The 22682-nt window shown below is 44.7% G+C and overlaps 1 protein-coding gene and 1 long non-coding RNA gene across 4 annotated transcripts in view; one reads left to right on the forward strand and one right to left on the reverse strand.

Moving 5' to 3' along the window:
- Positions 1-22682, forward strand: part of PLCL1 (phospholipase C like 1 (inactive)) — a 200154-nt gene that overhangs the window by 110993 nt on the left and 66479 nt on the right. The gene's annotated exons all lie outside the window — the stretch shown is intronic.
- On the reverse strand, positions 1042-8830 carry LOC110399425. The gene is made up of 3 exons (XR_002439200.1): positions 8599-8830; positions 3933-4005; positions 1042-1300 (listed from the first exon to the last, which is right to left on the reverse strand). It is a non-coding gene; the product is annotated as an uncharacterized LOC110399425 (long non-coding RNA).

Consider the following 22682-nt stretch of genomic DNA (forward strand, 5'->3'; position numbering starts at 1 on the left):
GGGGGCCTTTTCAGGCTGGATGTGAAAGCAGGGCAGTAATCCTCAAGCTGAAGCTCATCTGTTGTGTAGGGGCATCTTTCACAGGTACACATGTCCACTGCTGTGCCAGGAGGGTGGGCAGTGGTCCCGGGAGCTCCTGAGGCCTCACACAACTGGTGGAAGGGCTCCTCTGCTCCTCAGCAGCTCAGTGGGGGCTGCGGGGCTGGGCTTTGCTGGGCACCTGTCCAGGGGAGAAGTAAAGGTGTGTGACCAGTGCTCTGGTCCACGCCCCTGGCATGGTGGACGGATGCTGCCACTGAGGACAACAGGCCTTTGTGTATGCCTCCAGGCTGGCAGGGCCCAGCATTGCAGGTTCTGGGCAGAGCTGGCCAGCAGGGCAAGCCCCTGGTCAGGAGAAAGAGGAAAGAGATCCTTCTTGTGTTGAGTTTGGAGCAGACTCTCCTCTTCGTGACTGGTGTTCTCCAGAGAAATCATTTGTGTCCCCGCAGCCTCTTCTGCTAACCTCTGTGGTAAGGTGTGGATGAGGACAGTAATGTAGTATTTCTAGATAACACTTTTTGATTACCTAAACCATGTGTGATTGTACAGCGTTACACAAGTACTGTGTAGAACTGCACATCTGCTCTAAGACTCTACTTCCTTCCTCTTGTACTCTGAATGCTGTCCTTGCTGAACCGGGCGCCACAGCTCAGTCCTCTGCAGAAATACTTTTGCGTTACTTAATACTGATTCCTAAAAGATAACAATAGTAGTTTTTTGATGGCTTTAGGGAGTGACTTGCCAACAGATTTTGTGGCAATATTTGTGATGTTTTGTGAAAATAAATATGAATATAAGTTAACTGTAGATGAATAACCTAGGAAGTTCCTATAGAAGTTCTGCTGCTTCTACAGACAAAAGTGTCCCCTGATACTCCTCCATGGACTTCTGTGATATTTCTGATTCTTACGTACAAGTCTTCATCATTAAGAATAATGTAAGTTTTAAGACTAACTAAAAAAGATAAGCGCTAAACTTAAAAAGATGAGCTTTCACCTGGATTGCTGTAGTTATTTTTCATAATTGTCCTTGCTAAAACAAGCAAAAACAAAAAGTTGTCTTATTTCAAGCACAACTCTTATTTATTTGAACTGATATAAACAAGTGCTGTGTAGTGCAGCTTGTAGATGTACTCTGTGTTTGCAGCCAGCACAGCTTTATTGGTGCCCCTGCCCAGAGGTGTTGTCCTAGTGCAGATGAAATACAAGTGCTCCTTATCCCAGCTGCACTGTCTGTTCCTGTGGCTGGCTGCCCCCAGACCCTGCAGGGAGAGAGAGCGATGTGGGATGGGTAGCACCAGGGATGCTACCTCAAACAAGAAGCCTGAACTTGTCCATTGGACAACTTAATCAGTTTCTGTCTGTCTTTTAAAAATGTAAAAGCCTGTGCATAAATACATTGTTATGAGATGCCTTAAAGCTAAAACCAGGCACAACATTTTGTAGTGGTAATTGGTGAAAGGTAGCATGGAGGTGTCTTGGTATTGGAGCGCAGCCTTGGGGTTGTACCCTAAGGTCTCCTTTTTTTAATTTAATTTCCTCACATGGAGGAGGGAAAATACCTCCTTGTCTCATCTACTGCCACAGCCCTATGGATTTGGGAGTGAGGTCTGGCTCCTTGGGGTGTAAATTTGGTCACGGAGCTGCCTACAGTGTGTGGAAGTGTGGGGTGGCTGCAGCACGGGGCTTGGGATGTGAGCATGAGCAGAAACGCTCGAGTGCTTCCAGCTGGAAAGTGCGAAGGCCTGTAGTTAGATGGAGTTGTTTAAACTGTACCAAGTAGGGAAAAGGAGTGATCAAGTTCATAGGAATCCTGACTGAAAAAAAACAATCAGTACTGAAGCTGCAGCAAGCTAAGCAGGTGAGAAGTCAGGTTTGCTTGGAAAGTTCTTGTTTGCCCGGAAAATTCTTGTTTGCCCAAAGGTGTTGTTTCAGTGCCGTGCACAGAATTACTATAGCTTCCGGTTGAGTATGTAATCCTAGATCTTTACAGCTGTTCGTTGTGCCCTTTTGTCTAATAAAAATAAAATAAATCATCTTTATCTATTTCAGTAGTGCTTTCTCTATCTTAGCTAATGAGATTTCCTGGCAGATAATCCTTGAATTAGTTGCAGTGTTTACAGGGTGCAGTTCTGGGTTGGATACCTGAGAAGATAATGTGAGGAAAAGGAAAAAACAAATGTACTGCAAGATAGATGAGACAGCTTGGTGTATTAGTGTACCACAGGAATAAAAGCATCTGTAAAAATGTTGGTGCTGCACCACAAAGCATCCTACAGATAAGGAGATTGATTGTAGCTAGAACTCACTGTCTCTTCAGTTATATGCTATGCTATTGGCATTTATCACGTAATTGTACTCTTCCAGTAGGAATCTCGCCTTTACTTATGTTTTTATCTTGATTCCTGTTCCTTCAATGTCTGCTTTGGTTCTAGTGATGGTAGAAGCAGTTATCTGATGGTACTAGTCAAATTCCTGATGACTTTAGATAAATCAGCTGAGCCAGAGAGAAATTATTTATCTGTAAGAGAAATTAATCATGTTTTTCAGGGATGTGATGTTTACTTAAGAGATCTCTTGAAGGGAATGCCATGAAATTACTGTCACCTGAGCTGAATGTGGCCACCTGGACTGCCATGGGATGCTGACCTGTGCACAAAACCTCCTGCGTTTGTCAGGGTTGAGGTGAGAGGCTGTGGTCTGATTTGCTTTGCAGGAAGAGCTTAAATTACGTAAGGAGATGGTGGCGCCTTGTGCCCTGCATGCAAGATACTTTTTTAATTAAAAGCAGAATCTATTAGCATAAGGATGCCAGGAGAAAATGAAGTTATTTTTAAAGCTTGTTTTCATTCAGAAACTATTTTTGAAATGCTAATGGTGGTATATTTGCTTTGTGCTTCTGTATCTTAAGCAAAATTTGCAAATGTTTAAATGCTATCCTATTTTGACACTTGGCAGCTCCAGCTCAAATTCTGCTGACATGTTTTTACAGCTTGTTACTACATGCATCAAAGCTCCAGCCTAGATAAATCCTTAGTATCACGAATGCACAGACTGATCTCTGCAGGCACTTAGTGTATGAAAGATCTCCTCGGAGCACTGCGAAGTGGTTTAGTTGTCACTGATACAACACACCCATGGTCTGCAGTTGGATTTTCCACAGAGGACTGCTGGATTGTACCCTGTGGTGTTTGTTCTGAGAGCAATTAAAAGGCCTCGTGTTGAATTTTAGTTCCGAAGAGGACTCATAAAGATGTAATAATTGATTTCAAGAGGTTTTTGTGCCTTTCTGTGTATGGTAACCACAACAAACCAGAACAACCTTGGTGCGGGTTGACTTGCTTGCCCATGCTCTGCAGTGAACTGGTTTTCCAGGGTTGTGTCTTAGACATCAGGGGATGAGAAGTCATCCTCTAATGGGAGGTTGCTGTTTGGCTGTTTTAGCATCTTAATTGAAAATCTTCCTCTGGAAAACCAGGAAGTCTAGGTCTCTGTGGGGAGTTGAGCAAAGAGGAGATGTGCTCCCATCTCACTCTGGAGTCTTTCTGGGGAAGCAGTAAGTTTCAGGACAGTAAGCAGCACACAGAATTAAGAGATATTGAGTGCACAAGAACTTAGCTGGGTTAGGCCTTAAAAAGGACTGACTTAGAAACTGTGGAAAACTTGGAAACCTTGCTTCTTATCTACAGATGCAGCCTTCTGAATTTGCATTTGCATTGCTGAGGTTTCCATGTGAATGGCAAAAAAAAATTGTGAGAGTGTTCAACATCCTATCAGCCTCTGAACACTGGCACAGAAATATGTATTTTCTTGAGAAACATGCTGTGCTAGCTCACTGTTAATTTTTATGGTGTTACCACCAGCATGTGAGTCTTTCTCACCAAGAAAGCTTACAGACTGATAGGTTGTAGATCAATCCATGTTCATCCTGCTGTCATGGCCTTCTCCTTCACCAGAGAGCAAAGTCCTGAAAGAGAATAAGTAAAAATGTAGCTAGAAATGATATAATATGATGATAATAATAAGCTAATCTGTAGTTCAATTCCGGTTTACAGATCAGATTTATCCTAAGGAAGAATTTGGCCTAATCTATCTAACAGTGATAGGAAACTTCTCCTGTGAGGACTGCTTTGTGTTGCTATCTGTCGTGATTGGTATAGGCCTTTCCAGTGTGCAGAGGCAGATCTGGGCTAGAGTTTAACCTTTAGCTTGCAGCTCAACTATCTTTTGGCTCTTGCTGGGCTTCACCAGCCAATTTAATAACAGTAGTACAGAAAGATTGGCACGTGTAGCTGATGAAGAGTGGTGTGGATGAGGGGAATCCAGCTACCTTCTGGAAGGCTAATCAGCAGTGAAGAGCCAGCTGATCAGTGTGTTACCCCACAAAGCAGTGAGTTGTCCTCATCCTTGTTAGGGAACAGGTGCTGAATGCATCCTGTGTTCTGACCTGTGGGGTCTTTCCAGCTGCCTTCTCGCTGTACTGGCAACCTGAAAATCAGGGATGTTCTTCCTATGTAATGCTTTTGTACATAAGCGATTGTTCGGTGTTTTGCACATGTGAAAAGCTGAAGTAAACGAGAATGGGCTGAGCATTCATGAGTTGGGGTGAAAAAAAGCTTGCAGGAGACATATATAAGTTTGCAGTCACTTTGTGGAAACCTGGGTGAGTCGAGCATGTAACTATGGGCCAGTAGACGTGGGAAAGGCAGAGGAGTGCTGAGTGGGGTAGATAGGAACAAAAAGAACTGAGTGCTTGCTGGTATTTCCTGATGTAAGATCTAAGGAAAAGGGTGGTACAAATAATGTGATGGGAAGACAAGGGAAGATAATAGGAAGTATCCCAAGCCTTTGAGATGAGCGCTTTGTAGAAAACCAGAGGTTTCTTATCTTCTTACTAGTTAAGATATGTAATTGTGCAAAATTCACACCACCACTGGGAAGTGAGTCATAAGATAATTGCAGCGGATCTATAGCATGCTTAACATTTTAACATCCTTTAAAAATACTGCTTTCCGGTACACTGAAATGTATGGTCTTGCCAACTTTCCAGCTGTAAGAAGGGCAAAGTACTTCTTTTACAAGCAGTTGGGGACCATCGGTAGAGAGCTGTCCCTTAGTGTTCCCCAGGTGGGATTCCTCCAAGGGGCAGGGAAGCAGCAAGATGTTCTTGTAGCTTCTTATCTGGAAAGCTTTGCATGCTGGAGAAAAAAAAAAAAAAAGCTACTGCTTCTTAGCACGCTAGTGCCTGTCTGAATTCTTGTGAGCTCATGTGTTTTGATGGAAGAATAATTAAAAATGTTCGTAATGTGCATAATGTAAATATAGAGGAACATTTGTGAGATGACAGTTTGAAAAATGTAGCTATGTATGGGAGTTTACTGAGGTCCTGGAGCCAAGCTCTGTTTATAATAAACAGCAAAGTGAAAAGCTCAGGGAAAGATGAATGTGGAGTGTTTAGCATCAGGATGCTTTGTCAGTGATTAATGGAACTTGGCTAGTTTTGCTGCTTGGCAGTTACACCTCCCTGCAGTGCCTGTTACCATGTAGTCTATCTGTAATCCTATTGTCTGTAGCCATTTGGACCCACAACATAAACCACGATAGAACAAACAATTATGGTGTCCCACTCTTTGGTCAGATTATTAATAAAATGCATATTCATTGTGACAGTGAGCAGGCATTTCAAAGCCTGTTTATGACTTTAAAAGGCATCTTTTTGGAGGTACAACATCCCCTTGAACAGTTACTAATCACTGTCTTGGGTGAAATGAGATCTGGAGTTTACCGTCATCCTCCTGAAAGGCACAACTTATTTTAATTTTGAAGCTTGCCAGCATTTTTAGCGCAGCATCCATCCTGCACACTTGTGTAAACAAGGGGAACCACAGTTGCTTTGTTCCTGTTGGAAGCACCCCCAGGGAAGCATTTGGAAGAAGCCCTCACTGGTATGTGTGAGCCACCAGGGCCTAGTAGTGGCTGCCTGCAGGGAGAGGAGTGGTGCTGATGGCTGGGAAGGACTGGGATGGAGCTGCTGACAGCCTGATTGGAGCTGCTGGCAGTGGTGATGTCCTCGCAGCAATTCAGAATGGGAATTCCCCAGTAATTACGAAGGGGGGGCATGCTTCTGCATCCCCACCCAGCTGCAGAGGCTTCCTGGTGTTGCTTTGTTTTCACTTCGTCCTTGCCAGTTGTGGCTGTTAAATACAGAGGAAGCTTGATTTCACCATTGTTTCTCTTGACAAACTTCTCCAGGTTACAAAAGAATTGCTCTTCTCTCAAAATTTCTGATCTTGACTTTAAAAAAGCAGTGGCAGGATGTGGAGGACCAGACGGACTTGGCACTGCCATGTGAAACAAAAGCAGCAATTGTTTTGCATGTGTGGATGTGCAGAAACAGCTGTGTTTGTGCTAGGAGCTAATGCCTCTCCTTGTCTGTGCCCTCCAGCAAGTACTCTGCCATCTGGGAGGGGAAGAGGAGACACCAAGTGGCGCAGGGCTGCCTGGGAGCAGAAATGGGCACCATACCTGCAAGCACACCGCAGCCCTGGCTGCAGGCCTGTCCCGTCCTGCGCTACGGGTGGGTGCCCAGCACTGTGGTCCTGTAGGAGAGGTTAAACTTTCATGCTTGTACTGTCTGTCTTGTTTGCCCCAGAGCTCCGTTTTGCATTCTCCTTATTCAACATGTATAATGACAGTGTTTAAACAGCATATCGGAAAATTACTTCTGAATGCATAATTTAATACCATTTCTATGAGTATGGGAAAGTACCTTGCCCTTGCTTAATTTAATAGGTGAAAACAATGTATTAAACTCAGTGTGATGAAACGTGTGCCTTTGTCTCGGTTCCGGTTCAGATTGATTGAATGTTCCTCAGAGCTCTCCCTGCTGCCATCTGCCAGTTTGCACCACAGTAGGTGCAGTGGGTTTCACTACAGAAGTGCTTCTGCACAAAAGGAATAGCAGATCAAGGCCCTGGTTAGGACTCCTGGTTCCGGTTACAACTCACAGAGGTCTGAATGGCAGTCATGGCACAGATGCTTCAGGATATGTATGTGACAGAACCCAGCAGGGACTGGTTTGCCTGACAGCAGGTGTGGCTGTTCCTGGTGGTTGCAGTACCTGTGCCTGGTGCTGCAGGGTCTGCTTAGACCCCAGGGAGCTTGGTGGCAGCAGCCTTCCATTGTCTTAGTGGCTGAGTGCTTCCTCTAGCATTGCTTCTTTCAGGATGGAAGTTTTGCTGTCAGTGATTCAAGATGGTAAGAAAACAGTCCTGTGTTTTGTTTTTAAGCTGATTAAAAACATGGGATAAAGGCCATTCCCTTCCATTTATGACAGGTCAAGAAATAACCCAGGTTGAAATGATGCTTAGCTGGCTCAAGAGCAACAGAAGTGGTGCCTGGGTGGCAGCCTGACTTTAATACAAGTAGCTGTGCTTTCAAATGTGATTGCGCACCTCTCCTGACTGAGGAGACATGCAGCTGTTACACAATGTAAACGTGGGTTTTCAACCCAGATTGCTTTGTTTTCACTCCTAAAGGTCTGAATACAGTGGGTCCCCTTGACTGTACTACCACTGTAGAGGCAGCCAAGTTTCATTTGCTTCCATTTGACTCAACAGCTGTCCTGACCTCAGCGGATCATGTTCTGTATAGCTTTGCATTTCAGTGGAATAAATACAACATTTAGGCACTTGCAGGCTGTACAAATCCTGTTGCTTTTCCTGGTGAATGAACAACACGCTAGTTCTTTGAATCAGGGCCAGACTAGCTGATATAGCATTTGTTGTACTTACGAATAAGCTCCATCTTCATCAGCAATAAGTTACCAGTTACTGCTCTAAGCAGCAATTTTCTTGTTAGGTGTTTTAACGAGCTCAAAAAGGGTAAAATTTATTCTTATTTTCAGCGTTCTCTGGGTAAACACAGCCCCTGAATATACAGGAACCAAGGCTTCTAGAGCAGGTTTTGATTTGGGATGTAGATTGCATTAATGAGTATAGGAATTAGAGCAGACTCATCAGTTGAACTAAAATACCGTGTAGACAAAATGGCAAAACCTTTATTTCTAAAGCTTCTTAAAAAAAAAGATGTCATGTAGCTCAGATGTCACAGGGATTTGTGATTAACAGAGTGATTATAATATTGGAACAGACTTGGCAGCTGCTGTGCTGTAATAAAGCCATCACTTACCCATACATGTGGGAGAGATCTTCTGGGGATGGGGTTTGGTTCATAGGAAAGACCTCCTCCTATTACTTTTTTAACGGTTGTGGGTTTTTTTCCCAAATAAAGTTAAATGAAGCTTTTACCTATTTATTTTTGGGTCTTTTGTTCCATACTCAGTCTTTCCCTATCCTCCATGATGGAGTTGCAACCAAAGGAGACTTTTTTTGTGTGTGTGGAAGGTTAATGAGGATCCTATAAATCTTGAGATAATTTTGAAGAATGAATCTACCCCTGGTGCTTTCCATGCCTCTGAGCTAGAGGGAAGTGAAAGGCTTCCCCAAATGACAGCCCAGGAGGAGCTATGGGAGGGACTTTCACAGCAGTGCCTGCTCACCTGTGATTTGTTCTTTGCTATCAGGGGGACTGGTGGATTTTAACTCCGTCAGTAGTTGGTGCTCTTCTCCCTTAGTTCATCCTCTTTTGACTTGAGCCCTTGACTGCTAGCTCTGTCCTCTGCCATTGCTATGGTTCTCCTTCCACAGTGAAGGAGAACCATAGCAACGGCTGCTCAAGGAACTGCTGGCTGGGATCCCCTGGGAAACTGTCCTTAAGGGCGTAGGAACAGAGCAGAGCTGGCAGCTCTTTAAGGACACCCTCCTGAGAGCACAAGAGCTCTCCATTCCCCAGCAAAAGAAATCGAGCAGAGGAGGCGGGCGACCAGCATGGCTGAGCAAGGACCTGCAGCTTAAAGTGAGGGAAAAGAGAGAAATGTATGTGAAGTGGAAGCAGGGTTGTGTAGCCTGGGAGGAATATAGGGCTGTTGTCCACATGTGTAGAGATAAGATCAGGAAAGCCAAGGCACAGGTAGAGCTAAACTTGGCTAGGGATGTGAAAAATAACAACAAGGGGTTCTACAGGTACATAGGCAAGAGATGACAGGTCAAGGAGAGTGTTCCCCCTCTGATAAATGAGGATGGAGAAGTGGCTTCCTCAGACATGGAAAAAGCTGAGGTGCTCAATATGTGCTTTGCCTCAGTCTTCACTGGTGGTCAGGCTCCCCGTGTCTGCCAGGACCCTGAACCTCAAGGTGTGGGTGAGAGGAGCGGATTCTGTCCCACTGTAACAGTGGAACAAGTTCAAGACCTCCTCATGAAACTGAATGTGTGGAAGTCCATGGGGCCGGATGACATCCATCCTAGGGTTCTGAGAGAGATGGCTGATGTGGTCACCGAGCCGCTCTCCATCATATTTGAAAAATCATGGCTGTCCGGTGGAGTCCCCGGTGACTGGAGAAAGGGAAACATTACTCCCATTTTTAAGAAAGGGAGAAAGGATGACCTGGAGAATTACAGGCCGGTGAGCCTCACCTCTGTGCCTGGGAAGATCATGGAGCAGATCCTCCTAGAAGACATGTTAAGGCACATACGTGACAAGAAGGTGATCTGAGACAGCCAGCATGGCTTCACCAAGGGTAGATCTTGCCTGACCAATCTGGTAGCCTTCTACAATGAAGTGACGGCATCGGTGGATGGGAGGAGGGCAATGGATGTCATCTACTTGGACTTCTCCAAAGCCTTTGACAGGGTCCCTCATCACATCTTTCTCTCCAAGTTGGAGAGGTATGGATTCGAAGGATGGACTGTTCGGTGGGTTAAGAACTGGTTGGCTGGTCGCAGCCAAAGGGTTGTGATCAATGGTTCTATGTCAGGGTGGAGACCGGTCACGAGTGGTGTCCCCCAAGGCTCAGTCTTGGGACCGGTGCTCTTCAATGTCTTTATCAATGACATAGACGATGGCATTGAGTGCACCCTCAGCAAGTTTGCAGATGACACCAAGCTGAGCGGTGCCGTCGATACATTGGAAGGAAGGGAAGCCATCCAGAGGGACCTGGACAGGCTGGAGAAGTGGGCCCACGAGAACCTAATGAGGTTCAACAAGGCCAAGTGCAGGGTGCTGCACTTGGGCTAGGGCAATCCCAGGTATTTATACAATCCCAGGTATTTATACAACCTGGGGGAAGAAGTACTCGAAAGCAGCCCTGCGGAGAGGGACATGGGGGTCCTGGTGGACGAGAAGCTGGACATGAGCCAGCACCGTGCGCTGGCAGCCCGGAAGGCCAACTATGTTCTGTTCTGGGCTGCATTAAAAGAGGAGTGGTCAGCAGGGAGAGGGAGGTGGTGGTCCCCCTCTACTCGGCTCTTGTGAGGCCCCATCTGGAGTACTGCGTCCAGGCCTGGGGCCCCCAGCACAAGAAGGACGTGGAGCTCTTGGAATGAGTGCAGAGGAGGGCGACCAAGATGATCAGAGGGCTGGAGCACCTCTCCTATGAGGAAAGGTTGAGGGAACTGGGCTTGTTTAGTTTGGAGAAGAGAAGGCTCCAGGGAGACCTCATTGTGGCCTTCCAATACTTGAAGGGAGCGTATAAACAGGAGGGGGATCGATTGTTTGTGAGGGTAGATAGCGATAGGACAAGGGGGAATGGTTTTAAGCTGAGACAGGGGAGATGTAGGTTAGATATTAGGGGGAAGTTTTTCACTCAGAGGGTGGTGACGCACTGGAACAGGTTGCCCAGGGAGGTTGTGGATGCCCCATCCCTGGAGGTGTTCAAGGCCAGACTGGACGTGGCTCTGGGCAGCCTGGTCTAGTGGTTGGCGACCCTGCACTTGGCAGGGGGGTTGAGACTCGATGATCTTTGAGGTCCTTTTCAACCCAGACCATTCTATGATTCTGTGATTTCAGATCTGTATGCAGGCTCCGTTAACCTGTTGTTCCAGATAAAAGTGTTACCTAGAAAGTAACTTTATCATGTGTTACATAGGTTAGTCTCCTACGGTCCCCACTTGGGTCCTGACATTCCAGTACTATCTGTGCTGCACCACACGGAGAGATGAGGGATGTTTAATTATTTTGGTTCTCCCTACTGATGAGTATGTCTTCTTAAGCTCCTTTTAAACACCTCAGTGTCTGATGCAACTCGCTCTTAATCAGCAAGCTTCATTTGGCTACTTTTAATCCAACCCCCATGCTTCTGAAGGCTGTAATTTCACTTAATCTCCACAAGAGATGAACAGATTCCCCTTGTTTCCAGTTGGGTAAACTGATAAGATAGATTACATTAAACCCTGTGCCCCCGTGTGGCTTTCTTTGCCTTTCAGTGCAGCATTTAAATTGCCAAGCCATGTGCAGCATGCGTGAGCTTGTTCTGCAGTGCTCTGTCACCTGCCTCCTCCCTGCTGCAGGTCTCTGCAGTGCTGTCATCTGCTGGTGCAAGAGCCGGTCTGTGCCTCCTCTGCCGTCAGAAAGAGGACTTCTGTATTGCAGAGCTCCATTGCAAGCTATGCTGTCTGTGCAGGAGTGCTTTAACTATCGCATACCACTTTTGCTGCTGCATCAGGAACAGCAGTGAGATCAAAAAGGGGCAGCTGTTCCCCACTGTCTGAATCCCTCTGCCCACTCTATCCCCAGGTGATGCCTGTGTGAGCTGCGAGGGGCTCTTTTCCTTGTGTGAAATGTGCTGCTGCAATGGGTCAGCAGCAGTGTGGCTGAAATAAGGTCTGAAACCAGTCTGACGGAATAGCACCATGCTGTCGTACTCCATGATGGCGTATGAGCCCAAAGCCACAGAAAACAAGGGGCTGCAGATTGCTTTGGAGGAGATTTGGACCTCTTATGTGTTTTTTGCTGTTGTTGATTTCCGTATGTATCAGATGTGTTTGGGTGAAAATTAAGGTTGCTGACAGTAAAGGGAGGTAGACCAATATAGAGGAGAACAAATGTTATTGTAATTTTGCACCCTTTCTTTTCTTCCATTCAGGATGATGAGGGTATGGGAAGGTGTGTGGCCTAGATTCTGATGAAGACTAGCAGGAGCATTGCTGGCAGCAGCTGCTAGACATAGAAGTTACACATCTGAGATGAAGTCAGTGCTTTCAATTGCAGAATCACAGAATTGTAGGGCTGGAAGGGACCTCAAGAAATTGAGTCCAACTCCCCCGCCAAAGCAGGCTCCCTAGACCAGGTTGCACAGGTAGGTGTCCAGGTGGGTCTTGAACATCTCCAGAGAAGGAGACTCCACAACCTCCCTGGGCAGCCTGTTCAGTGCTCTGTCACCCTCACTGTGAGGAAGTTCTCACGCACATTTGTGCGGAACTTCCTATGCTTCAGTTTGTGGCCATTTCCCCTTGTCTTATCGCCACGCACTGCTGAGAAGAGTCTGGCCTCGTTCCTTTGCATCCTGCACCTTAGATATTTATAAACATTAATCAGATCTCCTTTGAGTCTTCTTTTCTCAAGGCTCAATGGACCTGGGTTGCTTAGCCTTTCCTCATAAGAGAGAAGCTCCAGGCTCTTTATCAACTTTGTAGCCCTCCGCTGGACTCCCTCCAGGAGATCCCTGTCTTTTCTTGTACGGGGGAGCCCAGAACTGGACACAGTACTCCAGGTGAGGCCTGACCAGGGCAGAGTAGAGGGGGAGGATCACCTCCCTCTACCTGCTGGCCATGCACTTTTTAATGCACCCCAGGACAGCATTGGCCTTCTAGGCCACCAGGGCACACTGCTGGCTCATCACCAACCTGTCATTCACCAGGACCCCCGGGTCCCTCTCTGCAGAGCTCAATTTCTTTTCGTTAAGCACTTTCCTGTAGCAATTTCTAAGTACAGGGTAGGCAGAATTACTGATGTATATTGGTTTCGTGTTAGCTTAACCGGAATGCATCTTAACAGTTCTGCCACTGTAATTGTGAAGCATCAAAGACACCACAGCATGGGAATGAGTAGCCATCCCTTCTGTGGTTGGTCACTCACTATGGCTAGAGGATTGTTCAGTCAGGGTTTCTCTGACTTCTGACATCATTATAGGCCTTCAAGGGTAACACTGTCATTATTTAATCTACATTTTTGTGCTGTTCTTGTGGTGGTGGAGTTTGCAGTAATCAGAAGTCTCATTATGGCTGGAGAAGTAAAGGCTTAGGGGCACTTGATAAACAAAAACAGCTTTTTTGGAATAGAAACAGATGATGATGAGATTTCACCTGTTCAGGGCAACCCATCAGAGATAACATCAGTGTCACCACTTCTGCCACTCAGTGATGTTGAAGAGATGTGTCCTGGACTTGCTGAAATCCTGAGTGCAATTTCCTCTGATTTCAGTAAGGTCAGAGTTTCACCTCAGTACTTACGGAAATTTCTGCGATTATCAGGCATGTGATCTGTGAATCATCTTTAAATGCCGAGGGTCTGATCTTGGCTTTCTGTCACTCTCTCTGCTTTTGCCATGGTTGCAGAGGGTGACTAGAGAAGAACAAGTTCTGTACGCTCAGATAATTGCTGTGTTCCAGCTTATTCACCTTGTTGACTGAATAAAAAAGTCTCTTTTGTTTAGACCAGAAGAAAGAATGACATACCTGTCAATGCAGAATTGCTCAGTGGTAGCTATTTAATGGTGCATTTTTGTTTACCAACTGATGCTATAGAGTACTTCCCTGTTTAAAAAAAAAAAAAAAAAAAAGTGAACGCATTTTAAATCGTTGCCCTCTGTTGACATGGGCTTTTGGTTTCTTTCAGCAGCAGCCATCCAGTTTCTGTAGGGTTGCAGATTTGCCTGCTGCTCAAGCCAGGACACTGGATCTGCAGGATGCATTTGGGAGAGTGATACTCGAAGGAGCCTTGTTTGTGTCAGCAGGGGAGGTGCTGTGTGCTGTATTGGTTTGTAAGCAGATACATAGCTTTAGCGGGTGCTTAAAAGTGGTTTAAAAGACCTTCACTATGGGGAAGAGATGGGCAAGTTGAGAGCATCCTCCCGAGTGTGGAGAAATTCTTGGGCTGTGTAACATCTTTCTGGGGTTGTGTGGTGGAGCAAGGGAAGTGGCAGCAGCAAACTCCATGTTTGCCTTAATGCTCTTTTAGCCAAACATATCAAAACTTTTACATCCCTCTGCAAGATGCTAATAGGGAAGGTTTTGCACAGAAAACCAGAAATGTTTGTTCAATGGTGAGCATACACCATAAGTTAGGAGAAAAGCAAGTGGAGCGAGAGAGATCAGGCTGACATGTCCCTACACATCCAACTCTGTGGCACCGTGTCTTTTGGGGGAGCATGACTGCTGCTGGCTTTGGACATAAAGCAAAACACCCTTTCATTTTCAGAGGATTCTGGGAAAAATTTGATTTTTAGAGTCACTCAGATGCTTAACTTATTTCTTGTCTGCTCTTGAAGTTTTGGTTTGGATGTTTTTCTGGAGATTCAAAATACTTCAGTACTACAAAACCTCTCTGGATTTTGCCATATTTCAACATATTCATACTCTGCTTTCAACCTGACAGAGGGAGACAGTTCTCTTGGCTTCTGCTGTATAGCAGATATTTTGGTATCAGAGAGGCTTGGGGGCTGCTGTGCTGTGAGGGATGACTCCCTCTCTTTCAAAACAATGATAGGGAAAATTTAGGAATGCTGAAAGAACCAAAGAAATATTGGCAGCCCTTTCTTGGTCAAAAATTAGAAACTGGTCCTTTGGCACCCAGAAACATTAGTTTCATGTTAGACAAGAATACCTTTTTCTTTTGTATATGTTGAATATCAGATGATACTTTACCTAAAATGAAGTTTGGAAGTAGTTCTTTGCTTTAACATTAATTACTGTGAACCTCAGAGAAGGCTCATAATGTAGAAGGTATGATTTGTGGCTGAGCATAATCATTTCATGCTCCTGGATGTACTGGCCACATGATGGACAAATTTGGAGTTGTCCTCCAGTCGTACATATGTGAGTGGGATCTGAAGTCACATTCCAGTCTCAAATGATGCATTTTCTTATAGCAAACATTGTTTTTCTGGAAGAAGGTTTTTGGGTAACTTTAATACATCGCTTAGAAAGGAGGTTTCAAACATGAGAACATGGGAATTTGGCTCTGTGAATAAGTTATCTGACTTCCTAAGGCTCAGAGTATTTTCAGCTCCAGCTGTGGATTTCAGTTTTTGTAAGGACACACGTGGACTAAGGTGTGTGGCTCTCGCTTTCTGAATGTAAAAATCTTATTTAAACTCTTTGTGCTGATTTGCATAAAACAAAACCCAAAAAAGTAATAGTGTGTATATATATAACTTAATTTCTTCCCAAAGATTTGATATTCTATGTAATGGAGTACTTAGTATGTCAATTTTTCATTCTCCAGTAGCCAAGTGATATATTTGTGGTCTGCACTGTGGTGTTTCTTGTTAACTGAAACATTTTTTGTTTCTTCTTATTTCTAAATGGATGGAGTTAAAAGATTAATCTTCTGTCAGAAGTTCATGTGAATGAACACAGCAGAACAGCCCTTTTCTTCCTTGTTTTGCCAGAGCCATTTCCTTCCTCCCCCGCTGTTGCTGTGGATTGTAGCTGCCCATTGGTCATGCCCCAGTACCTGACAGCAGGCTGGTTGCTGGGAGCTGCCTTGGGAGGCGCCTGGTGCATGTACCCTGAGCTGCACTGCCCTTGTGTTGTTCTCTGCACTCCCAGCCCTGCATTTGCCTGCCCTCTGAGCAGCTTGTCCTTACAACCATTTACCTATGTTTTGTAGTAAACATCTGGCTTGTTTTGCAAGAACTCCTCTTACACATCCATCAACCTCCCAGGATGCTTCTATAGATCCAAACTAGAAAAAAAGGCTGTGCAAAATGAATGACATTTAGCTAATCAACACCTCTGTGCAAGCTTTTACATGGAGCACGTTTCCCTGAAAATGATCTCTTTGCAAGTGATAAAATTCTTGGAAAGAAATCCCAGAGAGGGAGAGCAGCAGCTGCCTGCCCAGGTGGGAGTGCTGGAGGCCAAGATGCTTCCTGAGCAAAATGCAGGAGGACCGGCCGTATCCTGCAACAGGAGGAATGGTGAGAAGCAGCTGAGCACTCCAGGGAACTGTGTTCTGTTCTCTTCTGGTTCCTCAGAAGGTTTGGCACGAGGGGAGCTGATTTGCATAGGAGAGGAAAATGTGATCATAAGCAGAAATCCCTTGAATCCCTATTTTCCGTGAGATACTGAATAAAGGCCAGAGGTTCTGGGAAGAAATGTCCTGTGTTTTGACCAGTGGCTGAAATACAATTTATCTGTGGGCTTTAGTTTCATTTCCTGTTTGTGAGATTACAAAGGGATTTGCAGTTAGGAGATGCATGTTCCAGCTCGCTTCGTGACTTTGGATCTGTAGGTAAGCTATGCTTGCAGAGCTGCAGTTGACCTTTTTATATAAACTAATAGTGCTGGCAGTGTATTTTGGCTTGCGGATTTCAGTGAGCCATCTCTAACTTGCATTCACTTGAGTAATGCAACAGTAGAAGTGATAGTCCTTCAGTCTGCAGCAGACATGCTCCTTTGAGAAACATTTATAAAGGAAATTGGATCTACATAACTTATCACCTAAAAACACACCAATCCAACAGACTTGCAAAGTTTATGGCTCAAACCTGAGTGCCCCAGTGTTTAAAATGGTAGTGGGCAGTTGTGAATTTTGCATCCTCATCTTATCCCTTGAGCAGGTAGTCTGGACCTACTGCTCTCAGCCTCGTGTCAGGATGACCAGTCTTCTCAGAAGGCTGTGGTGGCCCTTTCCATGACAAGACAACGGGGAGACAGCCTGCACATAGTATACCTGGCTGCTATACGAGTGTTGCTACTGTGCGCATTCATTTTCTTCATGATGCTGACCCTGGCTTCTGCAGTGAAAGCTGCATTTGTGGTGGCAGATGTCACAGCTCAGACTGCGGTCATGCCCTGTGAGTCTGCAAGGTGCCTGCTGTGATGTTTGTACGAGGGAGAACCGGGGCATCCCAAAGCTTCTGTGTGGGGAGAAAGCTTCCAGTTGTGCTGTAAGCTGTGTGAGGAAGCTTCAGGGTGATTTATGGAGTACTGCCAGCTGCCCATCAGTGCTGTGCTGATGAAAACTTTGTAACAAAATTTGCCCATCTTTGTAGCTTTCTCTTCTTGAATATGGAATCACAGAGAGAGTAAAATCATAGAATCATTAAGGTTGGAAAAGACCTCAAAAGAGCATCTAGTCTAACCGTCAACCCATCCCCACCACGCCCACTAACCACATCCCTCAGTGCCATATCTCAGCATTTCCTGAACACCTCCAGGGACAGTGGCTGCACCTCTTCCCTGGGCGGTCTGTTACCACTCTTTCTGATTGGAGACTTTTCCAAATACCCAGCCTGAACTAGCTGAACAGCCTGTGTCAGAAAGCAGCTCCTGGCAAAGGATATGCTTCCTGTTTGGTGTGATTGCCTTCATGGTTCTCCTTTTCCCCCTATGCTGTTCAGAGGTGCAAGGGACAGCTGAGGAGGAGAGCATTCATCCTACCAATTTGGATTTGGCAGGAGCTTGCCCTGTCGCAGGTAATCAGGAAATGGATGCATAGCTGGTTATTTATTCAGTGCCTCTTCCTTTAAATGTTTCTAGATGAAAAAATAAATTCTTGAAGTTTTTTTTTTTTTTTTAAATAGTAAATCATCTGTCAGGAATTAGTTGTTAGAAGAAAAGTGGTGGCTTTTATTTTGCTCAGAGCAAAGCAAGTAATTCTTCAGCATTTTGACTGTAATGGGCTTTTTGATGCTGCTGACGTGTCTTGTTCTTTTATTAAAAATCAGAAGTAAGGAATTTCCATGATAGGTGCACAAAGAATTCTTCTCCCCTAAAATTTCAATTAAAAGGCTTGAAGAAATATTTTTAACAGATTTTTTTTCCCCACTTAAAAGTATTTTTGTTATATGCTGATCTATTGGAATGAGCAGAGCAATGAAAGCTTAGAGACAGCATTTTCTCAATAGCTTTTTAATTGCAAACTCTTCAAAGTATATATATTTCTTAATGAAAAGGAGCTTCTTATTTCAAAGTGTATGCAAAGACTTTGGACAACTCAAATGATGTAAAGCCACCTGAAATTCCTTTTCCTAGGGACATTTTACTTAGCTCCCTGAATTTTAGAGAAAAATTGTTGCCTGCAGATGAACAGTCTGCTTCCATTCCCATTAAATTGTGTGGAGGTGTGAATATATATAATTAGAGACTTGGGGACAGGCTGTGAAACAGCAAATGAGAGGAAGAATTCTCCATTTCCACGGCGATCTCGGTGTCACACACTAATTAAAGAATCCTTCCCATACCCTGGGTGCTTTCTGGCCCGTGGGAGCAGTGCAGCAGCTCCAGATAAACGTGGGGCAGAGACGGCTTAGGGGAAAATCTCCGCTTCTGGCTCTTACAGGAAGTGAGTGCTGGAAGATGCATGATTCAGGAGTTGTTGTGGCTGGTTTCTATAAATTTGAAGTATATTGAGGATAACAAGTATAATAATAATAGCATAGCTCTTTGCAGAAGGGGCAGCTGAAGGTGAAGCGCATGGCAGAAGATGACTGTGTTAGGTAAAGGTTAGTGTAGAACAGCCTGTTGATGTTGGGTGAGCCTAAATCAACTGTCACATCTGTACAGTTTGCCAGAAGTTACTGCTTGGTTTAAAAAAAAAATAAAAATCATTGACAAAGTGTGTTTGTCTTCATTTCAAGCTGCAAACCAGAAGCACTGTGCTTAATAGACTTAAATAACATGAATTGCCGCTTGACAGCTGAGAAGGGCTCAACTGTTGTCTTTTTAATTATTCACATGGGCTCCTGCTGTGAGCTGATGCTTTCTGTTATGCATGATCTTGAAATAAATTTTTATAATCTGACCTCAGGGCTCAGTTGTTGTACTTAGCTGTCATACCATGGAAGACGGTCAGATTAAAAGATGAAAGTTTCTCTACAGGAAATAAGAGTTGAGAATTATGATCTGCAAAGAATTTAAATGTAAAAACAGGTGTAAATATATTGAGGTGCTGCATGGGCAAATAGTAGGCGGCAGAGATGCTGTAGACAGGAGGTGCAAGATTCTTTATCTTGCTCTTGTGATTGCTGGTGCAGCAGTGGAAATCTCAGACTGTGCTGAAGGATGTAGGTGCTTGGGGGGACTACATAGCAAATGTTTTCAGTGCATTAGAGATGCCAAGTTATCGGTTATTCAGCTTGAAAAAACAAACTGGATGTTTTTGAAGAAAATCATATATATAGTTTGCTCCAAAAGTAGTCCGTTCTATTTATCTGCATGGTAACTACAACAGATACTATTTGATAGTGCAAATTCTCAGCTACAAAACACTGTTTTTCAGCATAGTCACCACCATTAGATCTGCATTTTTTCCTAGTGATGAATAAGGGCCTGCATGCTACGCTCATAAAAATCAGCACCAGTGGAGATGATCCATTGTTTCTCAGCAGCTATGATGGCACTGTTGCTGAAACGCACTACTCACCGCCTCGCTGTTCTCACGTCCACTGTTTGTTCTCTATAAGCATTCAGCAAGCATCCATGAATGTCAGTGGGTGCCATTTTTTCTGCATAGAGGAGTGAATTCAGTGACACTACTTTGCTTCATACGTACTTTCATGTCAGCTGCCATCTGTTACGTAACAATAATATGTAATGGAATACTGACGGAAGGTTGAACCTCTGCTGTCATATTCACAGCATCTCCCTCTGACGTCATGGGCCAACATAATAAATTAGGAGGCATTACTTTCAGAGCAGGCCTTGTAATACTTTTTATGATTACAGTGCATTTCTCCATAAGTGTCAGCTAACACCCACAGCATTGTTAGATGAAGTAGTTGGCTGAGTATGTTTCTGCCCTACTTTAATGAGTTACCTGCTATGAAGAGTAACATAGATGTTAAGCACATAGATGAGAGAGTAGATGTGTATGTTCCTCTGCAGACCTCCATCTTTTCAAAATGTGGCTAAAAATGTTTCTGTAGATACATACCTGATAATCTTGTAAAATGAACCCACTGTCTAAGCCTCAAGTGCTTTTCCACTGATGTAGATTTCAGCTGGGTGGTGTAAAATTTAGGGAAAAACACAGCCGCTATGGACTTCATGTGCAATCAGTAGTTGTAAGGCTGATAAACACTGATGCTGTCCCTTTTTTTTTTTTTTTTATCTTTTACCCCATCTGATGGAGAGATTTAGGGGTAATGAGCCTCATGGAGGTAGCTTTGCCCTTGCTGGGAGATTGATCATCTGTCATGTCAGCATTCCCATCCCTGGAGCTGGAGTAGGTTACGGCTGACCCTGGAGGAATGGACACACTGGGAAGAAAGATCACACAGCAGTGTGATCCAGTTGGCAGTATCTCCAACTGCTGTTCTTACATCTCAGCTGACTCTTCCGGCTTCTGTGTTGCATTACTGACCAACTTTAATGAAGCATACTGCTAATGCTTGTCTCATGCTCCCTTCCCACTCAAAGCCACATTTGCAAGGAGCAGAGAAAATCCTCCAGTCAGATGGACCTCCACAATCAATCTGTATGGAGTCGGTAAACGCAACAAAAATGATTGTTCAACTACTTGCCTTTTTTTAAAATCATTTGCATTGCAGCTTATAGATCTGTGCCTGGTAATGCTGGTTGTGGATGTAGAGGGAGTGCTCTCATCCTGTCAACCTCCCTTCTCCAGGAGGGTGAGCACAAGAAGGGGCTGTGGGGACTGCCCGGCTGTGCTGCTCTCTGTTCTGACTGTGGCTCTCCCCTTTTCCATGCCCAAACACCCCAGTGCCTCCCAACTGGGAGCAATTTTCAGGCTCCTCCAATAGGTGGAGAAGGCAGAAATTAATCTGGAGGAGAAATTGTTCCACCTGAGTGGACAAATAGAAGGAAGCTGTCTCATTGACTGCTTTGCTTTAATCTCTTTTTATGAGCTACCTGGGGTGCAGGCTCTTTATCTGACCCACCATTGGAGCTGGCGGGGGCCCAGCAGGATCTCTGCTAGTTTGAGCTGAACGATTTACTGGCTTTTGCCAGCTGCCTTGCCCTTGGCAAACCTCCCCGTGAGCAGACCTGGAGCAAGGCATCTCAGTGCGTGCAGCTGGATGCAGCCCCAGGAAGCATGGAGCAGCTGTTACCTAAGTGCTGCACAGCGGCAGGGCTGGGCTCCTGCTTTGCCTCCTGGTCCTAAAAGGCCCCGTATACTCCACAGCAGATGAGTGGGAGCCATGCCCACATCTCCCAAAGGTGCAATCCTGTGGGCTGGCATCAGCGTCTGGTGAAGCTCTGCCTTGCATGCGCATTTAATCGTGTGTGAAGGGAAACCAGATGTCCTTGTCTTCCTTGCTCCCTTGGAGCAGGGAGGCCAGTCTGCCTTGGCCTTGGAGGAGCGCTGGCACTGGAGGAGAGCTTCTTGTCCTCCTGAGACACTGGCTGTGGGCACACAGGGCTTGCTGAAGGGGCTAGGTCATAGTCAGTAAGCTATATGCTTCATGAAGCAATCAAAGTGGCAGCATGGAAAATTGTTTAAAGGTTAATCATTGTGGCCCAATTCAATGCCAAACCTCTATTTTTTTTTGTTTCTTATAAACTAATATAAAAATGTGCATGCAGCAAATGATTTAAAAGAAGATCTAGTACAGATGTTAACTGTAGCACAAATGCCATGCCCTGTGTCAGGAAGACTGCTCTGATGGGTAATGTTAACCACACTCCTCAAGCCAGGCTGCCCTGCTGCGGCAGCTGCGGATGAGGCCAAGTGCTTTGCTCCCACAGCCGCAGCGCTGGGAGTGAGGAGAGGCTCGTGGGAACGCTGAGGAGACACCACCCTTTGTGAAGTCCTCCTGGGTTTGTTGCTCTTTCCACAGAAACCTTGAACCTTTTGTTTAGAGTACATCAGTGGGAAGCTTAAAGGCACTTCAAGCCGCTTCCCACCCGCTTTCCTTTTAGGGTCCTAGTGGGAATTACAGATGAATGAAACCTGATATGGTTAGTTGATTTAATGCCCATCTTGAGTCCTTTTACAATTAAATAGACTTTCATTTTTTCACAAGGTCTTTTCCACTTTGACTTAAAAGTGATCTTTGTGTAGTGTGGGAAATGCCTTAAACGCTTCCCCATTCACCAAACAATGCATATAGTGATATGGACAAGAAAATCACTGCTATTATTAGGCTTTGTTTCAAACTATGTAATTTACTGTTATTGCTCTGTGTAATTTGTGTTTAGCTGAGAAGTTATTCTGTATGAATAACTTAGTTGATGAGCCAATGCATATTCTGAGTGCCTTGAGTAATTTTTTTCAGAAATGGGAATAATGCAGTATTAATAGTAAGGCCTTTAGACCAGCTCTTGCCTGTCTTCGTTCATGCTGTACCAACATGGTGCTCTGCAACTCTGGTTGTAACACCTGGATGCTGCCATCAGGCAAGTATTTACTAGACGCTATCTGTGGTAATAATAGCAGTAACAACAACAAAAAGTTTTAAATTGTTTTTTTTTCATTTTTTTCTTTTCTTTCCTTCTGCTCCTATAGCTGCATGTTCCCTAGTTTACATCAAAGTACGTTCTGCCAGATGTGGCTTATTTCTGATGTGCTACTCTTCTTACTCTGTGTCCTTTCTGGGACAGGGCTATGAATTCATTTTGA

Source organism: Numida meleagris, chromosome 5, assembly GCF_002078875.1.
Source record: "Numida meleagris isolate 19003 breed g44 Domestic line chromosome 5, NumMel1.0, whole genome shotgun sequence".
Taxonomy (NCBI): domain Eukaryota; kingdom Metazoa; phylum Chordata; class Aves; order Galliformes; family Numididae; genus Numida; species Numida meleagris.